Source organism: Ochlerotatus camptorhynchus, unplaced genomic scaffold (genome assembly GCF_037179485.1).
Source record: "Ochlerotatus camptorhynchus isolate MF236.1 unplaced genomic scaffold, CSIRO-AGI_Acam_v1.1 ptg000550l, whole genome shotgun sequence".
NCBI classification, from domain to species: domain Eukaryota; kingdom Metazoa; phylum Arthropoda; class Insecta; order Diptera; family Culicidae; genus Ochlerotatus; species Ochlerotatus camptorhynchus.
Window position 1 is genome coordinate 681,184 of NW_027041033.1, and position 18,837 is coordinate 700,020.

General features: G+C 38.6%; 1 protein-coding gene across 2 annotated transcripts in view; it reads right to left on the reverse strand.

The window, feature by feature from the left end:
* LOC135713339 (ELAV-like protein 2) overlaps positions 1–18,417 on the reverse strand; it is a 46,538-nt gene extending 28,121 nt beyond the window's left edge. For both annotated transcript variants that reach the window (XM_065236445.1, XM_065236444.1), the window contains exon 1: positions 17,289–18,417. The gene's annotated coding sequence lies outside the window, so the exon portion shown is untranslated. The remainder of the gene's footprint in view (positions 1–17,288) is intronic.
* Positions 18,418–18,837: the final 420 nt, after the last annotated feature.

An 18,837-nucleotide genomic window follows, 5' to 3' on the forward strand; every position in this document is an offset into this window, starting at 1 on the left:
ATTGCGGAACAGAGACCGACGTTAAAATAAAGGAATGCAATTGAATTGACTAACAAGCAAAGGTAAACAAACCACCACTGGATGTCAAACTGATGAATTCGGGTTCATCGCGTTCATTTGTGACGTCAGCGTGCAGCCACCAACCAGAAACATCCTGTCCGATTAGTGTACAATAGACGAGTGCACGGATGGATTTGAGTTCTCTCACTCGATAAAAAGTGACACAACAGCTGGGCCCTGTTCACTAAAATTGAACACATATGTGTTCATTTTTAGTCAACAGAGCCCCGCTGTTGTGTCACTTTTTGTCGAGTGAGAGAACTCAAATCCATCCGTGCACTCGTCTATAGCACAGATTCAAGAGAAGCTTTTCAGCGCTGCTGATGTTTTCGGCAGTTTCAAAAACTGGATCGCATTGCATGGGGTTGGCTAGAACGCAGGATGGCACCACTTAGCCAAGAATTGGATGAATTGATTCTTGAACACGACCACTATGGATCTCTCCTAGACAGTCAACTCCGTACCATCGATGACCAAGCGTTGAAACTGGAAGAACAAGAGGTTGGTTGAAAAAGATTCGGAATGGTTTTTCAAGCATGTCCGCATTAGCCAATATTGTCTCCAGGTTGTGAAATGTTCTGACCAAAATTGTTGCGCCAAACCTCGGAGTAGTATTTTTTCTGTGTTGCATCGACAATTTCTTCCTCCGCCTGCTCCGATTATTCAAACCGAATTTGGATTGAAAGCTCCTAATCCGGTCAATGCTGCTGGCAAACCTTTTGCTCCATTATACGTGATTAATTCATTAAAAATGACAGATCTCGTACCGAACTCAATCTCGTGGAATGAATGGCATTTGCCTTTTGATGCTTATTGTCGCTCAGTTCAAAATAACATTAAGGATCAACTGTCATACTAAAACAACACAGTCAAATCCATAAGACTGTTGCGATTGAGAAAAGGTTCGCGCAAAGGTAGTTGTTGCCAAAAGAGGAAGAGAATTGTTGGTAGTAACTGAAGAGGAGACTATGTGGATGGATGAAAATGTTGATATTGAGAATGTTTCAGATCAACAGGAAATCGCTTCCAAAGAGGAAGAATGCTTTCAAGCCGTTTCAATTGATGAACACCTGAGACGCATTTCGCACCAAATCGAATCGAAGCTGGAAACACCCTCTCAGATTTCAATGAAATTTTCTGGATGTGTAGACTTTGACTAAATCAATCTGATAACGAAAGTTGTGAAGAAAAGTTTTGGTAAAATTATTATCATGGACCAAAGTAGTAAATTAAGGCTCAAAGGATTGAAATGTTGTGCAATTATAAATAATCCGAGATGCAACCGAAATAAGTTACGGGCCATATCGTCAACGGTGGTAGAAAAAATACATTCTATGGGATATAACCACGTGATATCTCATAATAGAAGTTCAGTTATGAAAAAAAAAACGCCGATCGGTTTTTTTTCATAACTGAACATTGGAGTCAGTTCCATCAGCAGATGATCTGCAACGCCCATACAATGTTGAGACGTTTAATGGCTTTGTGGAAACGTTGAATTTATCTCCAATTTCATCGCGGAACATGAGAAGCATGGATTATCGTTCAAAAAAAAATCTCTAGAAATTACACAAGCAGTGCTAAAAAATATATTTGGCCTAGATACAGCAGACATTAGCAAAGTAGAGGCATACGAAGAAATGATTGTGCAGCTAAAGGAGAAGTTCAATTCACCTACAGCTGACAGAAAAGATCAGATAACAGTATTATCAGTATTGCCAAAGTCTTGGTCCGTGAATAAAGTAGCAATTCAATGCACCAGCGTACATGGTGAGGCAGGTGAAAAGCCTTGTTAATGAGCAGGGTATTTTAAGCACACCCATCAAAAGAAGTGGGCATGGGATCAACGATGGCATAGAGAGCTAGTCTTGCTCGAGACTATGGAAACATTATAGCAACTCCACGAGAATTATAAAACTGGGCAGTTGAACAAACAGATAAAAATATCACAAAACTACGTTTTGAGTACATATCCACTGAACAGTACAGTCAGAAGAACTCGAAGAACTACATATATAATAGCACAAAGACAATATCTGGCACACAGAAATTCCACAGTTTTGTGACAAAGTAGCGGCAAAAAGATATTCTAATTCAGAAGATGAACCAAAAATGTTTAACTTGATTGGAAAAAGGAAAAAATATTCATACATGCTCAGGGTTTAAAACATTGAAAATATATGAATAAATGCTATATGAAAAATCTTGTCTTTTTTCTCTCACATATTATCAGGTTTTCCCTCAGTAGCAGACAACAGAATAAGGGCATGATATTTTTTTTGACAATGTCTACATGTCCAGAAAGTTTTATTGAACTCTGAGAGGGTGCTGCCAATTCCGAATACGATTTGGCGAGAAATGCATCATGAGCCCTTTTCATATGAAATTCTCGATTAATCAAAGTGAACTTAAGTGCTGATTAGACAACATTGAATTGCAAATTGAGCTTCATTGGATTCTGAAATGATTTTGAGCTTCACTGGTTTAGTTATGTGTGAAAATGGCAAATTAGAAAAACAAAAATCAGTTCAGACATGAAAAAGTTTTTGTAAGAAAAACTTTTTTTCCTTAAGTAAACATAATTACCTATCTTGAGGCAACGTTTCATCCAAATCAAACATGGCCATTTCTTTAAATCGACTTCAAATGTTAAAAACCGATTTTTTTTCCAGTTCAGATCTCAAATTTTTTCAGTATTTTTTTTCGATAATTTGAACAATTTCCTAAAAGTCATCGATACAACACATTTTTGTAGGGGTTGTCATTTTTCCATAATATTTTTTTGAAAAAAAAGATCGGCAGAAGAAGTTTGGCCCTTCTCAAAGGTTAAACTAGATACATTTTGGAAAAACTAATTATATGCAAAGTGGCTTATTTAGTCAAGGTCCACACATCCAGAAAGTTTCATTGAAATCTGAGAGGGTGCTGCCAGCTCCGAATACGATTTGGCGCGAAATGCGTACTGAACACCATTAGGAAAGATGATTATAATTAATGTTATGAAAAAATAAGGTATAAGTGAATCGAATAATATTCAATTGTCGTTGCTTAAATATGCCAACCTATATTTTTAAATTCTTTACATGAAATTTGATGATGCTTCGAATGTACCGAATTGCTACGTTTTTATCAGGGGGGAGGGGGGTGGTGAAGCTTTGTGACCATATGCTACGAGGGGGAAGGGGGGGGGGGGGTGCTGAAAACGTGAAAAAATGCTACGTCATTTAAGTATGGCCCCTAATACACGACATAATTACTCTTGGTCAGAAAACAATCCAAAGATGCTATCAAGCCAGAGACTTAGGTGTTATCCTCGACTTCAAGTTAATCTTTGCTAATCACTATAATAACATTACCTACAAAGCAAGCAACAAGCTCGGTTTCATTAAAAAATTTTGTATGCACTTCAATGATCCTTACACAACCAAAACACATTACGTAACATATGTGCGGCCACATCTCGAATATTGTTGCATAGTTTGGGCTCCATATACATGTAAACCGCATTGAATCAGTTCAAAAGCAGTTCTTGTGGTTTGCTCTAAGAACGTGGGTGGGTTGAACGAGTTTTCCACTTCCATCTTATGAATCGCGATGTATGCTAATTAAATTAGATGAGCTCAAAAAGCGAATAGAGTTAGCAATGATTGCTTTTATAACCGATGTAATTTCGCAAAGAATTAACAGCCCAGAGATTTGAGAAAACATCAATTTTTATGCTCCCACTCGCTCACTGCGGAATAGAAATTTGTTTAGCATTTCTGTGCCAATAATAAAATATAGATGTTATGCAAGTACTTGAAGTTAAATTGTAACAACTAGCGTTTAAGTAAAATTGTAAAACGGTCTATCAGATAGGTAAACCAAGTAACACTTTTGGTTTTATGAGGGTTCTGTAGACCACGATTTAGCAGTGTAGAATGCTCTGGAACTTTGCTAAAACTTACAACTTGCTTGTCTGTTTCGAAGTCATCACATATGATTATCATGTTTTTGAAGTAGCCGTAACAATTAATTATAAATTTAAAAAAATGACCGGATAAACGTACTGTCTGGTATTCGGAGCATTACGGTACATCCGATTCCTAATCAGATTCTGGTAATCCCATCAAAATTAGAACTATTTTGGTTGTTCAGTTAGGCTGTGTTCCATTGGTCGAATTGTTGTTGAAAAACCCTGCTACCTTTACGTGCTAAATTTTGTCAACTTTCTGTTAAAAAACCGGTTGATCGACTTGGATTTCGGAACATAAAAAATAGCTTTCCAGCTCTCACTTTTTACTCTGGTTTAAATTAAACTAAGCCATTAAGCATCCCATCGTTTTTTTTTCCATGAAGTCACGTGATTCGAACTCTAGAATACATAACCACCACTGCAAACTTGGTTCACCCTGTTTTACACCTTTCCATTGTTGTTAATTCACGTTTCATGTAACCGAACCATCATGATTTCCACCATCATCATCATCCTATCAAGATAACCTGTGCCGATTGGAATCCATTTCACAGCCAGCACACAAACGCGGTTCGTGATCTACGCCACTACTGGAAGTGGAGAATATAATAGTAACTTCTTGTGGAGCTCCGGATATTCCGATTATTTATTCAGCACAATCCACTCACGAACCCTCCTGCACTCTTGGCTTTTTCTCTCTAAGATTGGGAATGATTTCCATCACGCGATTTTCCTATCAACAACCCTAGAGCGCTATTGCTATTGCTAGTTGGTGGCGGGTGGCATTTTACATTGTTCATCACTTGTGGAAGTCGCTTTGCATAGCTGTTTAACAGTTTCTAGAAGAGCCTTGTATTTTCAGTTTTTATCCAATTTGGAATTTTTGATTATCGTGATAAATTATCACCTTCACAATTTTTCCACCTCATTTCTCACAAACAAGAAAGTTCCTTCATCATCCCGCGTGCTTGTTCGGTGCTCACCAAAATGCCAGAGGCAGAAGAATCCGAAGAAGACTGGGATCGGCGGTGTATCGATTTTCGCCTTGGCAGCCGCACCTTTTCGGGATATCCTTGCCGTCGTCGTCCTACGACGACTACCACCAGTACGATCACGGTGGGTGTGAGTGTGTATCATTCACATTATGTACGCTCGCGCGGATGTGTGTGTTTGTTCGAGAGAGGGAGAGAAGAGTGTGAGAGCGAAAAAAATGAATGAAAATCCGGATTCTTGATAACTACCAGCAGCAATAGCGCAGCGGTCCATGGCGACCGGAGGCGGATGTGGGTGCCAAAGGAAACGGAGGTGAAAAATATACGATTCTCACACAATTCCAGCTAGCAGCAGCAGCAGCAGCAAGCGAGCGTAGGATGGGAACGTGCGAGGTTGCATGTGTAAACAAGGTGTCGTCGCCTGGGGCTTGGGTGTGCGTGATTGATATAAGGTCAGAGCAAATTGGCTTGGAAATTTGGGTAAATTGCTTGTAAGATTGTTACTTAATCATTTTCTCGAAGAAGCATATAATTTTGAGATAATTGGAAATTGTCTCCACCATTTTGTGTGGCATACAGCAGCATCCACTGTTGCTGCTACTGCTGCAGGTTTTCATTAGACTTCTTAGTGCAACAGAATGCACTGGTAGTGGTGATAGTAGCTGGGGCACTCCCTTCTCGGGTGGAAAATAGGTCAATCCTAGCCCGGTTCCTGCCGGTCTACGATGGGTTGGCTGGCTATGCTGCCAGAGAAAAACCACGTTGCAAAAGCGCAACTACTCTCACTTGGCTTGGTTCTGGATATGGTGCATCGTCTCTAGAACGCTGCTACATACAGTGACAGGAGTGGTTGGCCGCCCGGTGAAGAAGGCGATAATTACATCATTTAGCCAATTTTCTTCACCCTCTTTCACCGATGGAGATTTGAACGTGTAGAAAAGGGCGGTGTCCGATGCCGATGAAAGATGTCTTAAATTTTTAATTTGGCGAATCCAAGCAAAGCTAAAACTGGTCATACGACACCTAGTTTTCAGCTCCGAAGTTACAAAAATAATGATGTACTAACAAAAAAACTAATGCAATTTGACAGATAGCAAAACGTCATTACCTTTTTCACTCACTCGCCATCTGCGAGTCGGTCGTCACTTTGGTTCTTCAATAAACCACAAAGTAAGTTGGAACAAAACTTTTTTCAAAAAGTTATTGAGACTTCTCTGAAATTTTCTTGAAATCCCTGATCTCGGATCTTATTTGTGGTGGGGAAGAGTCCAAAGATGGCCGTTATGATAGCTACCTTATAACTTCAAGTTTTTTAGAGCACAAATCTCGAACATTGTAACGACACCGCTCATGAAATTGGAACTCCCTGTTTACTGCACTGCAAACGTTACGTTCCAGTTTCATTGTTGTATGTGTCGTGAAAGCTGACATTTATGCTCTTGAAATTTAAAGGTGTAAACAAGATTAATCAGAAATATGGCTTCCACAGAGATTCACCTTAAAGTTCATAAACAATATGTGGACCACTCTGAAGTTCTCTAATCCATCCTGAAAGTTCTCGATATTCTTTTGAGGATTTTCTGGAACTGCCCTGAACATCTTTTAACATTCCGGCGCTTTCTGCAGTTCCTTGAATTTATTTGAGCTTCTGTAAAGTTTCAGATTTTTTTTTTAGTTATTTTTAACTTCCCTGATGTTTGTTAAAATCTAGCATTGTTTGAACTTCTTGAAATTTCTTGCATTTATAATTCATAATTATCGAAATATATTTTAAGCTCTCTGAACTTTCCTGAAAATTCCGAAATTTACCTGTTTTTCATGGAACTATCTCAGAACAACCACATTGTTCACGTGACTTCCTTTCAACTCTCTGGAAAAGCCCTGAGACCATTGGAACCTTATATTAAGGATCTTAAAACTTTCCGCAGTTCTGGACGTTTTTGAAGTTTTCAAAAATTTTCCTGAAATTCTTGGAATTCTCATGAAATTCTCAAAACTCTGATGTTAAGGGGAATATTTTCCGCACGTTTTTAATTTTCTAAAAATATTGGGAAACATTATCAAAAATCCAAGAAAATCAGTTTCTTCCTAAGATTCTTGACAAAAATTGCATGTGAAAATATTGTTTCTTTTTTTTCTTTTTTCATCACGAAAAAAAATTGGACTCTCCGCAAAACCAAAAAGTCAATGTTTTGTGGATTTTTTAATCCAAATTTGTGCCATGATGACTTGCAAAATTTTGTTTTGCCCGTGATTTTTTTTTAGAAAATTAAAAAAAATATGAATTTTTTAGATTTTTTATATCTTTTTCCAATATTTTAAGAAAAATCGAAACGTTATTATTTTTTGGGGCGGTATTTTTCTTATTATATTGGAAAATATATATAATAGATTTTTTTTTAATTTGGACTCAAAAAACGGCAATGAGATATAAAACATATTATTGCATGTAATTTTGTTTAGGAATCCAATACAGACAATAAAAAAACACAGGTTTTCCTCAGATTCCCGAGAAAATTTGCGTAAAATTATTTTTTTTCTCATCATTAACAAAAGTTGAACGTTAATCAAAACCGCTGATCAATGCTGGAGCGGTAAACTTCCCCTTAAAGGTACTCACAAAGAGTTTTAAGAATTTTCCAGAAATTCTCGGAACTTCATTAAAGATCCCGTATTTTTTCTGATGTTCAAGACACTCCCAAATTCTTTAAAGTTTTTTTTTCTGGACGTTGTATTGATTCGCTAGTGTGAGATTTGTTGAGCATCTAAACTTGAGATTTAGATGTGTTGCCTCCCTCGGCTGAGGCAGAGAAATAGTCAATGTTATAATAAGAATCCCGCCAAGAGTGAAGCCAGAAGTACCAATCGAACTGTCCAACGGGGTACCAAACAAGCAAAGTAAATAAACATCATCTGCAGCCAGTGAACTACACGTATTGCATTCATTACTGACAATATTTAAGTAATTTTAGATGAAAAACATTACTTCGCTTTATTTAGTACATAGTGGTATTTATACTAAGCACTTGTTTGAACATTTTTCAGCTTCAATAATTGTTTTTGTCTCGCAGAAGCTCCGTTATCGACTTGAAAATTTTCACTACCGAATGAAAGTGCTAACGCAGTCCGATGCTAACGCATACATTCTGGTTGCCGTTTAAGAGAATTTTAGATTTTCTTCAAAAGCAATTTGAACACATTATATAATGGATTATAGATATATGTAATAGCAAAGTACCAAAGGCACAAATTCATAGGGAGTTTTGGTATGAACTGTAAGAGATTACGGCTAGAAATTCAAGTCAATTGTGTGAGACCAGAGTGTTTTATTTTAAATTGCTCTGAGAATGAGAATTCCTTTATGTGCAATTTCGAAGGAATTGTGCAAAAAGTTTAATGAAATTCGGAGGATAATTACAAGGGCTACTCGGAAAGCAACTCTAGATAATTTTTTTGGAAAATACCATTTGAATTTTCAGTAGAATTTAGAGGAAAACTCCAAGATAATTCAAACCACACATTTATGAGAACTGTGACTGCATGGGAATTTCTAAGGAGATGAATTGAAAAAAAAGTTTACAATTAAAAAAAATCTAAGAATGAGTTTCATGTTTTATTTGAGTGTTCTGCAATAATTTCTGCAATTTTATAAAATAATTTACAATGTACTCCCAGCAGCGATAAACTCAAATTTGTTTCAGAAGAATTCTATAAATAACTTTATGAAGGGAAATTATTTTCAAACAATTACTTGAACTTGAAGGCAATCAAATATAATCCTGTTAAGCTTCTCTGAAACCTGGAGAACTTTTAGATTTGGGCGTAATTGATTTTGTAAACAAACGCGTCAATTGCCGATTTCTCGCGAATAAAAGCTCAATCTCAAAAATTAACTACACAATCAGGTAGATTAATGATTCCTCTACCATTTGGTATAGTTTGTTTGCGAGATTGAGATTTTATTCGAGAGAAATCGGCGATTGACTTGTTTGTGTACAAAAGCAATTACGCCCAAATCTCAAAGTTCCCCGGAAACTTCAAATAAATGCTGTAAACCATGGCCCACTTGGTAATGGAACAAGCTCTTTTGCTTATTACAGCACTCCTTGTAGACGTTTTCGGAACCTTTTCACGTCTATTTGCTGACAAAAACAATAACAACAACAGTGTATTTTTCAGTTCATAAAACGCTCTTGTTTTGGAGACAGTCACCATGCAAGAGGAGCGTAGAAAAAAAAATCGTGCGCAGGCATCTGGACGTGGTCCACGTCCAAGTGTTGAATTTTCCTAGAAACACTGCCAGCTCCATGGAAAGGTTGTGAGGTCCATCAGAAGCAACCCAGGTAGGTATGTCCGATCGGGATTTGAGTAAAAAGTATAATGCCACCCGTAGTACGTACAGTGCAGCGAATTCGCTACCGCGAAGGCTTAAGGTTCATTTAAACTATCTGATTTCTTGGTCTGATTCGAGCGGACTGTCGGATGATTTTGTCGGAAGCAATGTTCGGATGCGTTCACACTTTTTCGACATGATGATTAGATTTGACGTTTGATTTGTCGAACGAAAAAGGTTTGTGTTTAATTTTCATTCGGCTCATTCAGCAAAATAGCCGCAAGTGAGGTGAAAATATGGATTATATTTTAAAATTTCACGGATTTGAACTGTTAAAGAACGCTTGATTTGTGTTTTGATGGCAGCAGCAAGGTAAATCGAATTCACTATTCAATATTGTTCTGTGCATGATTTGACTGATTTTTATTTTGGCCGAAACATACCGTAATGGCTTTGATCATGGCAAGGTCAACAAAAAAGCATGCCAGACAGTAGGTCTGAGAGCCTACTAAGATTTTTTTTAGCTTCAGAGAAGTTCGGAGACGTACCGAGAAATTTGTTGAGCTTCAGTATAGCACGTAAATCTTGAGAACAAAACTACAAAACTTCAGAAATTTTTACAGAAATTTAAACAAATTCGTAGAACTTCAAGTCCAAAATCTAAGCTCCAAAATAAAGCTACAGAACTTAGAAAAAAATTACAGAACTTCTGAAAAAAAAACACTAGAATAGTCATAGATCTTCAGGTAAATTTAAAGGCCTTCAAGAATGTGTGCAGATTTTCTGATACATTTTTAAAATTTCAGAAATTTTAATGGATCTTCAGTGAAATTTTCAGAACTTCAGGGAAGTTCGGTGATTTTTTATTAAAATATTTATACGATTTCAGGGAAACTTGTAAATCTTGAGAGAAATATTTAAAACTTCAAGGAACCTCAGACGGTTTTAGATAAATTTTGAGAACTTTAGGTAATTTTGAAGATGTTCTGAGACGATTTCAGATCTTCAAGGCAGCCCGAGAGCCTACAGAGGAATTTACTAAACTTTAGAGAAGTTTTTAGATCTACTGAGAAATTTATTGAGCCTCATGATAATTCGTAGAACTTGAAAATAGAACTACAGAGCTTAAGCCAACTTTACAGAAATTTAAAGTTATTTGCAGAACTTCAGAACAGTAGATATTAAATGAAATCTGCAGACCTGCAAGTAATTTTGCAGATCTTCAGAGACATTCAGTGGTTCAGAAAGCTTCACAGTTTCAGAAAAAAAATCATAAAATTTTAGAAAAAAAAAAAAATACTTCAATTCCAATAACAAATCTAAGCAATGTACGAAAGTCCACGATTTTGCAGAACTCCATGAAAGTTGGAAATAGATAGATCTGAAGAACTTCAGAGAAGTCCGTAGACCATAAGAGAAGTCTGTAGAACTTAAGGAAGTTCGTACATTTTTAGAAAAGAAAGCATAACTTCAGCAAAACTCACAGAACTTCAGGAAAGTTCGCCGATCTTTAGAACTATTTCGTAAATATTCAGAGAAATTTTTAAAACTTCAGCGAAGTTCAAATATGTTCAGATAATTTGTAGAGCTTTGGGGAACTTCAAATAATTTCAGATAAATCTGCAGAATTTTATGGAAGTCCACGAATCCACAAATAAATTTACAGAACTTTAGAGAAGTTTGAAGAACTACTGAACAATTTATTGAACTTCAGGGCAGTTCGTAGATCTTCAGAGCAGAAATATAGTACTTCAGAAAACTTAACAGAATTTCAATGAAATTTTAAAAACTTTAGAAAAGTTCAGAGGGGAGATCGTAAATCTTCTGAAAAATCTGCAGATTTTTAAATAAATGTTCAGAATTTGATTGAGGTTCTCGGATTTTAAGAGAAATTTACAGAACTTCAGGGAAGTTCGCTGATCTGTAACGATATTTGCGCAACTTCAGAAAAATTTGTAGATCTTCAGAGAACTTCCTTAAACTCCCCATATGCCTTATTAAGGATCTTAAATATGCATAGATTCAGAAAATTTGTAGATTTTTAGAGAAATTTGCAGAAAGTTTGTTGATCTCCAAAGATATTATACCAGAGAACAGAAACAAAACATCAGGGACCTCCGAAGGTCTTCAAAGAAATATGCAGAATTGAATGTTCGGAACTCAAGGAATCATGTTGATCTATCGAGAACTTTTCCCACTAGCTTGTGGAAAGTTGGTATCGACATCCTGGTGAAGTTTAGAAATCCTTTTTCGCCTTCATATCGCAGTTCTTCAAAGACAAGATGAGCCAGATCCCTGCCGGTGTTCTTCCAGAGCAAACATTTCCGTCTACACAAAATTCTTCTTCTCCTTCTCATTTTATTTAAAATAATAAAAGCAAATACGCCTGCCGAAGCAAGAGCAATTTTCCGATAGTTCATTATAGAAGTATTTACTTTTAATCCCTGATGCAGTTTTGTTTTGAAATCTAAATTGACAGTTCTTTCGACATGTGCAAGCAGTGTGAACCAGGGGTTGAAACAGTTGACGTTTTTTACTACACTCGCTTCGTTGTCGTGCGCGACAGTCTGTTTTTATTTGAACACTCATGCTCTACCGTCGTCTCTCTCACACAACACGAGCGGTAGAATAACATTCGAGCTAAAAGAAAATTATCAAAATAGCTATCATATGACATGTGTGATTTCGTTGTAATTCCTTAATTTGGTGTAAATCAAACCATTTCTGATCAGAAATATTATTACTAGGACATCATTGCTTGCTATTTTCAGAATCCACACAAGCACACCATCAGCAGCTCTTATTATGAGAAAAACTAAAATACATACATTCGTGACAGTCTTCGGCGACAGTGTCGTATGACAGAGCCTGTCATATAACATTTTAGTTTCGTACTGTACTATGATAGCTTGTTTTGCAAGTGTCGGAGGCAAAGGCAGTCAATTATCACAGAAAATGTGTCGACTACCGTGACTGTTTACAAGTCTGGTGTGAACACCAGCAAACAGGGGGGGGGGGGTTGATTTTTGACAAAGTGTATCGAAAGTAAAATCGAGCAGATTTTTCATTATGGCGGCGATCAAAATCAGACCAAGAAATCAGATAGTCTAAACAGACCTTTACAGACATACTGCGCTAGTAGGTCCAAGTCCGGTGGGTGGGTGTCACACCTATGTAAAGGCCGACTTCGGACAGCTTCCAGGACCAACATTTTACGAGGTGTGTTTTCGATTTTGATGTTTTAGTTTTATGGTATTTGACGTTTTGGTTCAGAGCCCTAATCCGTATCAATGGGAACATTAACAGGCTGCTCACGGTGTGTTTTGTAGAACAACTTCAACATAAAAAAATCGGCAAGTCTGATAATTGCACACAAGTTTTTTAAAAGTTTTTTTCAGCATTTAAACTATGGTTTTACAATGGTAGCTTGTGAATATCCAAGACATTGGTAGTAAGAGCCCTCATCCCCCTTTTTTAATAAAAAAAGGGACAGCAGAGCGGTGGAAAACATGTGAAACAGAAAAGTAGAGAAACCAAGGTAAGTAGAGAGTATAAGTAGGCCTTTCGATTAAAAATAATTAGTAACATAAACATTAGCGTAACAATGTGACGCTAATGTTTATTTGCGGTTAGAGGTGTATTTAAATAACAAATATGATAGGACGTGCTATAGTTTTTACAAATGAGCACTATTGTATAAAATCTCGGAACTGAGCAAATGATCGTCGTAGTTTTCTGACGTCTCTGGAACTTTCATCTTCTGCCATGTTAGTCCAAAATCAAAATGAACAGTTTCACACGCCTGTTCGCCATATAGCCCTAACCCTGATCCTACGAAGTTGCAGAACTCTGGAACATGAAGGCGTAAGATAAGGAACTTGGAGCTATTCGGAATGCAGCTCTCTACAAATTCTTCAATTCTCTGAAGATATCCAGAAATTAAGTTTTCTTGAAGCCAAGCTTTGAACACCTAAGCAAAACGGTTAAGTATCTACAAATAGTCGCTTAATTAAGTGAATATAAGTGATAGAAGTGATAATAAGAGAAAAGTTAAATTTAATTCTTACATTTCTGAAAATACTGAGTGGCCCATCCAAGAGCAGCTTTCAACAACGTCCTCTTCTCCAGTAATTTGTGGAAGTTTCTATCTGTAAAGCCATACTTGCTATGACGTTGACATGAACTTAGCTTCACCCACTGTTCAGCAGTTGTTGGATCAACAGCTTCAACACCTTTGTAAATGGCGTTTATGATCCCAAGTACGATATGGAGCACGGGTGGTGGACAAAGCAGAACAGTTCTTTGATTAGGAGTTCCACACAACATTGGTTTTTGAACGCAATTATAAAAATGCTTTGCTCGTTTATCATCAGCACCGTCAGTCTTTCTTGCTCTCTTGAGAAAGCATGGACTTACATACTTGTGCAGCAATATGGACAAGGATAAGTTGAACTGTGACCCATGATACCTAGCAAAAGATTGATGATTTTTAGGTCACCTGCGACAACCGCTTGCAATTTGTCCAACGCGAGAAGTATCGACCAAACTTATACAATATTGGTGTACTTTTCCGGAATGCTGGGTATTACTGCAAGAAGAAACAACTTCTTCACTCCTGTATCTTTAGGTCCATTCCCCCTTTTTCGCTCCTTTTCTACGATAGATAACGTAATCTTCACTGAGCCTCCTCGCCCATCTGCTACTATCTTTTAGAATACATCGGTATTAGATAGAAATATTGCATGTTCATCTTACTCGATTGAAGCCTTCACGTCGTTACAATATATATGGAAAAGGTCTGCTCGAATTCAAACGGAAGATGTGTAACAGAAAAGAACTCCTTGAGCTTCTTGTTCATATCTTTAATCTTTTGGGGAAGATAAGAAGGGGCTTCGATGTCCATTCCTCGGAGGGCACTGCTTAGTTGCAATGTCTTCCTTTACAAAGGAATAGTTTCAAAGCTATTCCTGTTATCATTTTTAGAGAACTCAAATATGAGTTCTTTGAGAATTCTGAGAAGCATTTCAATGAATTCACGGGACAACTGAGGAATTTAGAGGGGATTCCGAAGATAATTCCATTGGTATTTTAGGAGAATGATTAGTGAATAATAAGAAGAGGGAACTCACAGGTACAGTTGTGGCATCTGCATAACAGACGCCATCGAATTCTGTTCATTTCCAGCAGATCGTATTTGTTGCACCACTGCTGAGTCGAAATTCCCTAGCTGTCGCCAGTCATCGACCCTACAATAAGTGTCGAGGTACTGCATAATCAATTTCCGAGGAAAGGATCTAATTACTAAGCCAATGCACTACGCTTGTTTCCAAGTGGCGTTGTCACCATACGACATGTAACGTGAGAAAACCGCAGCGCGGTTTCTCTCTTGATCATTTCCCTCCCTCTCTTGGTCGATCTATGTATCGATCGCTGATTGGCTACCAAATACATAATGACTTCAATTACCTCCAGTTTAGGCTAAGTTATATATGAACAATAAAATCAATCTAACATAAACCATCAACAAGTGAAGTTGAATAATTCAATGAGAAACACAAGTGACAGATAGCAGGATACTTCACACAATGTTGGCAAAATATCAAAAAATCAAATCTCACTAATGCCCAAGATCACGCTTGATTTTCATAAACAAAAAATCAACAAGCAAACAATTGCGGTTGATTTTGCAAGCTGTGATATTGCAGTTCGGAATATCAAGCTATTAAAACTCACCAGCTGCAAATCTCACCAAACTGTGGTGAGATTGAGTTTAATCAGTATTGCTTTACACCCGAACGCAACCGAAACTTCCATAACGGCTGACAGCAGTCCCTTCGTGTCTGACATCGGTGAATAGTAAAAAGAGATAGCAAACTATACATTCTCTTTCTAAGAAAACTATGTGCAACTGAATCATTTAGCTGGGTTTAGACACGGCATGTCAATTGATCAAGTCAGTTGAATTCAACTGACTTGAACGCGAATTGAACGTGTAAACCATGCCATTCAACTGACTTGATCAACTCACTTGAATTGAAAAAGGTTAAACCAGGCTCAACTTTTCAAGCTAATTGAATTCAACTGAGTTGATCATTTGACTTGCCTAGTCTAAACCCAGCATTATTGTGTCGAGTCAACTCTCAGCTTGATTTTTGCACGTTGTGAATAGTCTCGCAATATTAAAGGAGCTGGTAAAATCAATATCAAGCATGATATTTTGTTCCAAAATCACGCGTGATATTGAGAGTGTATGAGAGCGGAGAAATACCATTTGATTGATGATTTTGCCAACACTGCACAGGTAATACAGCGAACCCCCCTTGTTCAGTAACATCCAGAGGGCTATTACTGAGACACATTTTGTAACCTTCACGTTGATGGAATATCGAAGCAACCTGTTAATTTTGCCATTGAATCAGAATATGGCTCTGTACCAAAACGTCAAATCCCATAGGTACCAGAAGGTCAAAGTCGAAGACATGTTGAATTAACACTTAATATAGGTCAACCCTGGTATTATCCTTCGGCAAGGTAACCTTTTCTGATGGTTCAAGCTACTTCGATACTTACTTCCTCCGATTTCATCAATTTTATGAGTGGCAGGCAGTAGTGATTCATTTGTATGCGCTTTTTTTGCGCTTTTCCAGGAAATATTCCGAAATTTGATGGTTTATTAAAACATTGTTCTTCCGGCAATCAGACTTGTTGAGCAATATCGTTAAAAACACCACCCATCAATGAATGGCTTCGGAACGTCATCGAGATACAAATGGCAGTCTGTTAAAAATGTGCTTATAATTTGTGGCACACCCTATAGGTTCAAAATGGAAACATAAGCCACAGGCAAAATACTGTTGCATCACTTAAACCAAAAAGTTTGTTGTTATTACCGTCAACGCTCCCAAACACGATATCGGAAGAACCTACAAGTATTGGAATCATCGGTGCGCAGCTTCGAAACCTTTTTGTGTCGAATTAGTATTTAATTTTGGTTAACTTAAGTTCGATTGTACTTGCAATTTTAATATGAAAAGACATTCCCAAATCCTAACAAAAAAAATAGGGAGAGAAAGAGAACACCAGCCACCCAGGAAATAGATTCACTTGTCACCAACTTTTCCCACCCAGAGTGGTGGCATCCTCAAACAAGGCATGAATTGTGTAACAATCGTTTCTACCTTTATCTCGCTCCTGGCAAAACTTCAAAAGTACACATCCCTTGACGGGAGAGAGTCCTTCCAAAACGGCATCCTCCTTCGCTCTTTCACTCATTCGCGCACACACAAACACACTCACAAATTACTCGCACACTCTCAAACAATCTGCTGCTATGGTGCTCCGGTGTGTAAGCTACTACAATGGTAGTATCATCGCACCGCGGAAAGCCGTCCTTGCTGGGTGGTGGGTCGGCAGAGATCTAGAAGCTACTATGTGCCGTCAGCCAAGGGAAGGGACCGCAGCGAGGATGCGCTAGCGAGGGGGGGGGTGCATGACAGAAAACGCACAGCGCACACCGCAGAACCATTGTCGCCGGGCAGCGAGCGCAAATTGTCGAGAGGCCATGAGGAAGCTTTCTTCCAAGAAGCGAACTCCATTTCCATTTCTTGGACACGAAAGGATTGAGCGATCTGATTGACAGCTGACAACTGACGCCTGCTATGATAGCTGACGGTTTGACAGCGCGCGTGGTAGCCTGGTTCATACTCGCCTACTTAATCGCTCCGGGCTCCAGCAGTGGAGTCGGTGCGAGATGGGCGGAAAGAGAGAAAGAGAGAGTGTGTTTGAGATGAGAGTTTGGTTCAAAGGAAGAAGGAAAAAAAACTAGGGTGGGGTCTGATAGCTATATTTAGAGTGATGCTTCCTGTGCCCAAGGATCGCTGCCTCCGCGGCAAAATGGGTCGCATGGTTCGCTCAAAGGCTACTACGAATGTCTAATTTTAGTACTTACCAAAAATTTTTCCTCGTGTTTTATTTTGTTCTTCCCTAGTATCTTATTATATCATGAAAGTGCATCCAAAAGATTACAAGATGTAAAATTTCCTTATCACCTATGATCCCGTTTTTTCCTCTAAAATTTTCCGAGTTTTTCCACAACTTTGCTTCCGCTTCTCGCCTCGCCAGGGGGGAGTAGATCTCAGGATGGAGAAAACTGCTTTGCGTTGGTTTTACTCTTTTTTTTGTGTGTGATTTAGTTTTACTTGTTATAAGTTGGTGTTATCGCTTGTCTCGATTTGCCGATTTGCGGCGCGGTCTCGTCGTGTCAGGGCGTGAATGCGGTTTTTGGAAAAAATCCCCGGACCGTCGTCGTCGCTCTCGCTCTTTCAGAAGCACCTCCGGTTAATTCTAACAATACTTTGGTTTAGAGAAAAAGGTGGAATTGGTTTTGTTATATGTATCAATTTTTTTTTCTTCGTCTAACGATTTGCAATCTTCAGAACACTCTCGATGACTGCCGCCGACGATTCTCACTCCCGGACCGATGAAAAATTTAACCAAGTCACGGATGGAACGATAGGTAGTCGTAGTATTAGTAGTAGTAGTAGTAGTATGTGGATTGATTGATCAGTGGTACAAGAAGACGCGAGGAACTCAAAATCCAGTCACTTAGGGAAAACCGAAAAACTTTCAAACTCTTTCCTAACTTTCGCCACTTTCAGGATTTGGAGGAAATTCGACCACTATTTCCCCGACTTGCCACTTCCCGTGCGTGTAATCCCAATGGGGGAAATTAAACTTCACTCGCAACACTTTTTCTTCTTCCGTTTTTCGCTTTCGCCACTCGGCTGTCGCGCTACGCCCCGGATGATGATCGAGCAGACACTCCGTCGACCGTATTCCGAAAAATCCCGGCCACTTCCGCTGCTATTTTCCGACCGAGACCAAATTTCGAGCTTCCTCTGATTCGGGTTTGCTTCTGCCCCTTTAAATGTCGTATAATTTCCGCTTTTTCAAATTCTCGAAACTGGAAAATATTACTATTGCAAAAATTATAACAAAATTAAGATGATGCACGAACAGACGAAAAATCAACTTGTCTAGCGCTGGAAAATATACACTGGATTGGAGTCGGTGTCGAAGAAAAATCAGGAACAAGGCTCAACCTTTTTCCAGATTTCGGGGGATACCAATACCAGCGCGCTAGCACGATTCGTCCTTTCCGCTGGTATTGGTACCGCGCACAACCACCCAGAAACACACGTTATCACACAGCTTCCTGCCTCTGTCTGCCAGCCAGCCATCCACGGTTTCAGCTGTTCGTGCGCTCCCTGCTCAAGGGTGGAAAATCGATTTTCCTACGTACGAACACGCTCGGTAGGTAGGTAAGTGTACGCATTCGCAGGACACGCGCGCTCTCGCACTCACACTGACGCTTGATGGTCGTCGTCGTCGTCGTCGTCGTCGTCGCGTGTGTAGGACGATCAGGAAGGGTGGTGGAATCGAAGCATACACAGAGAAAGCAGACCGAGGACCTCAGCAGGCGCATGCGTTCCGGTTGC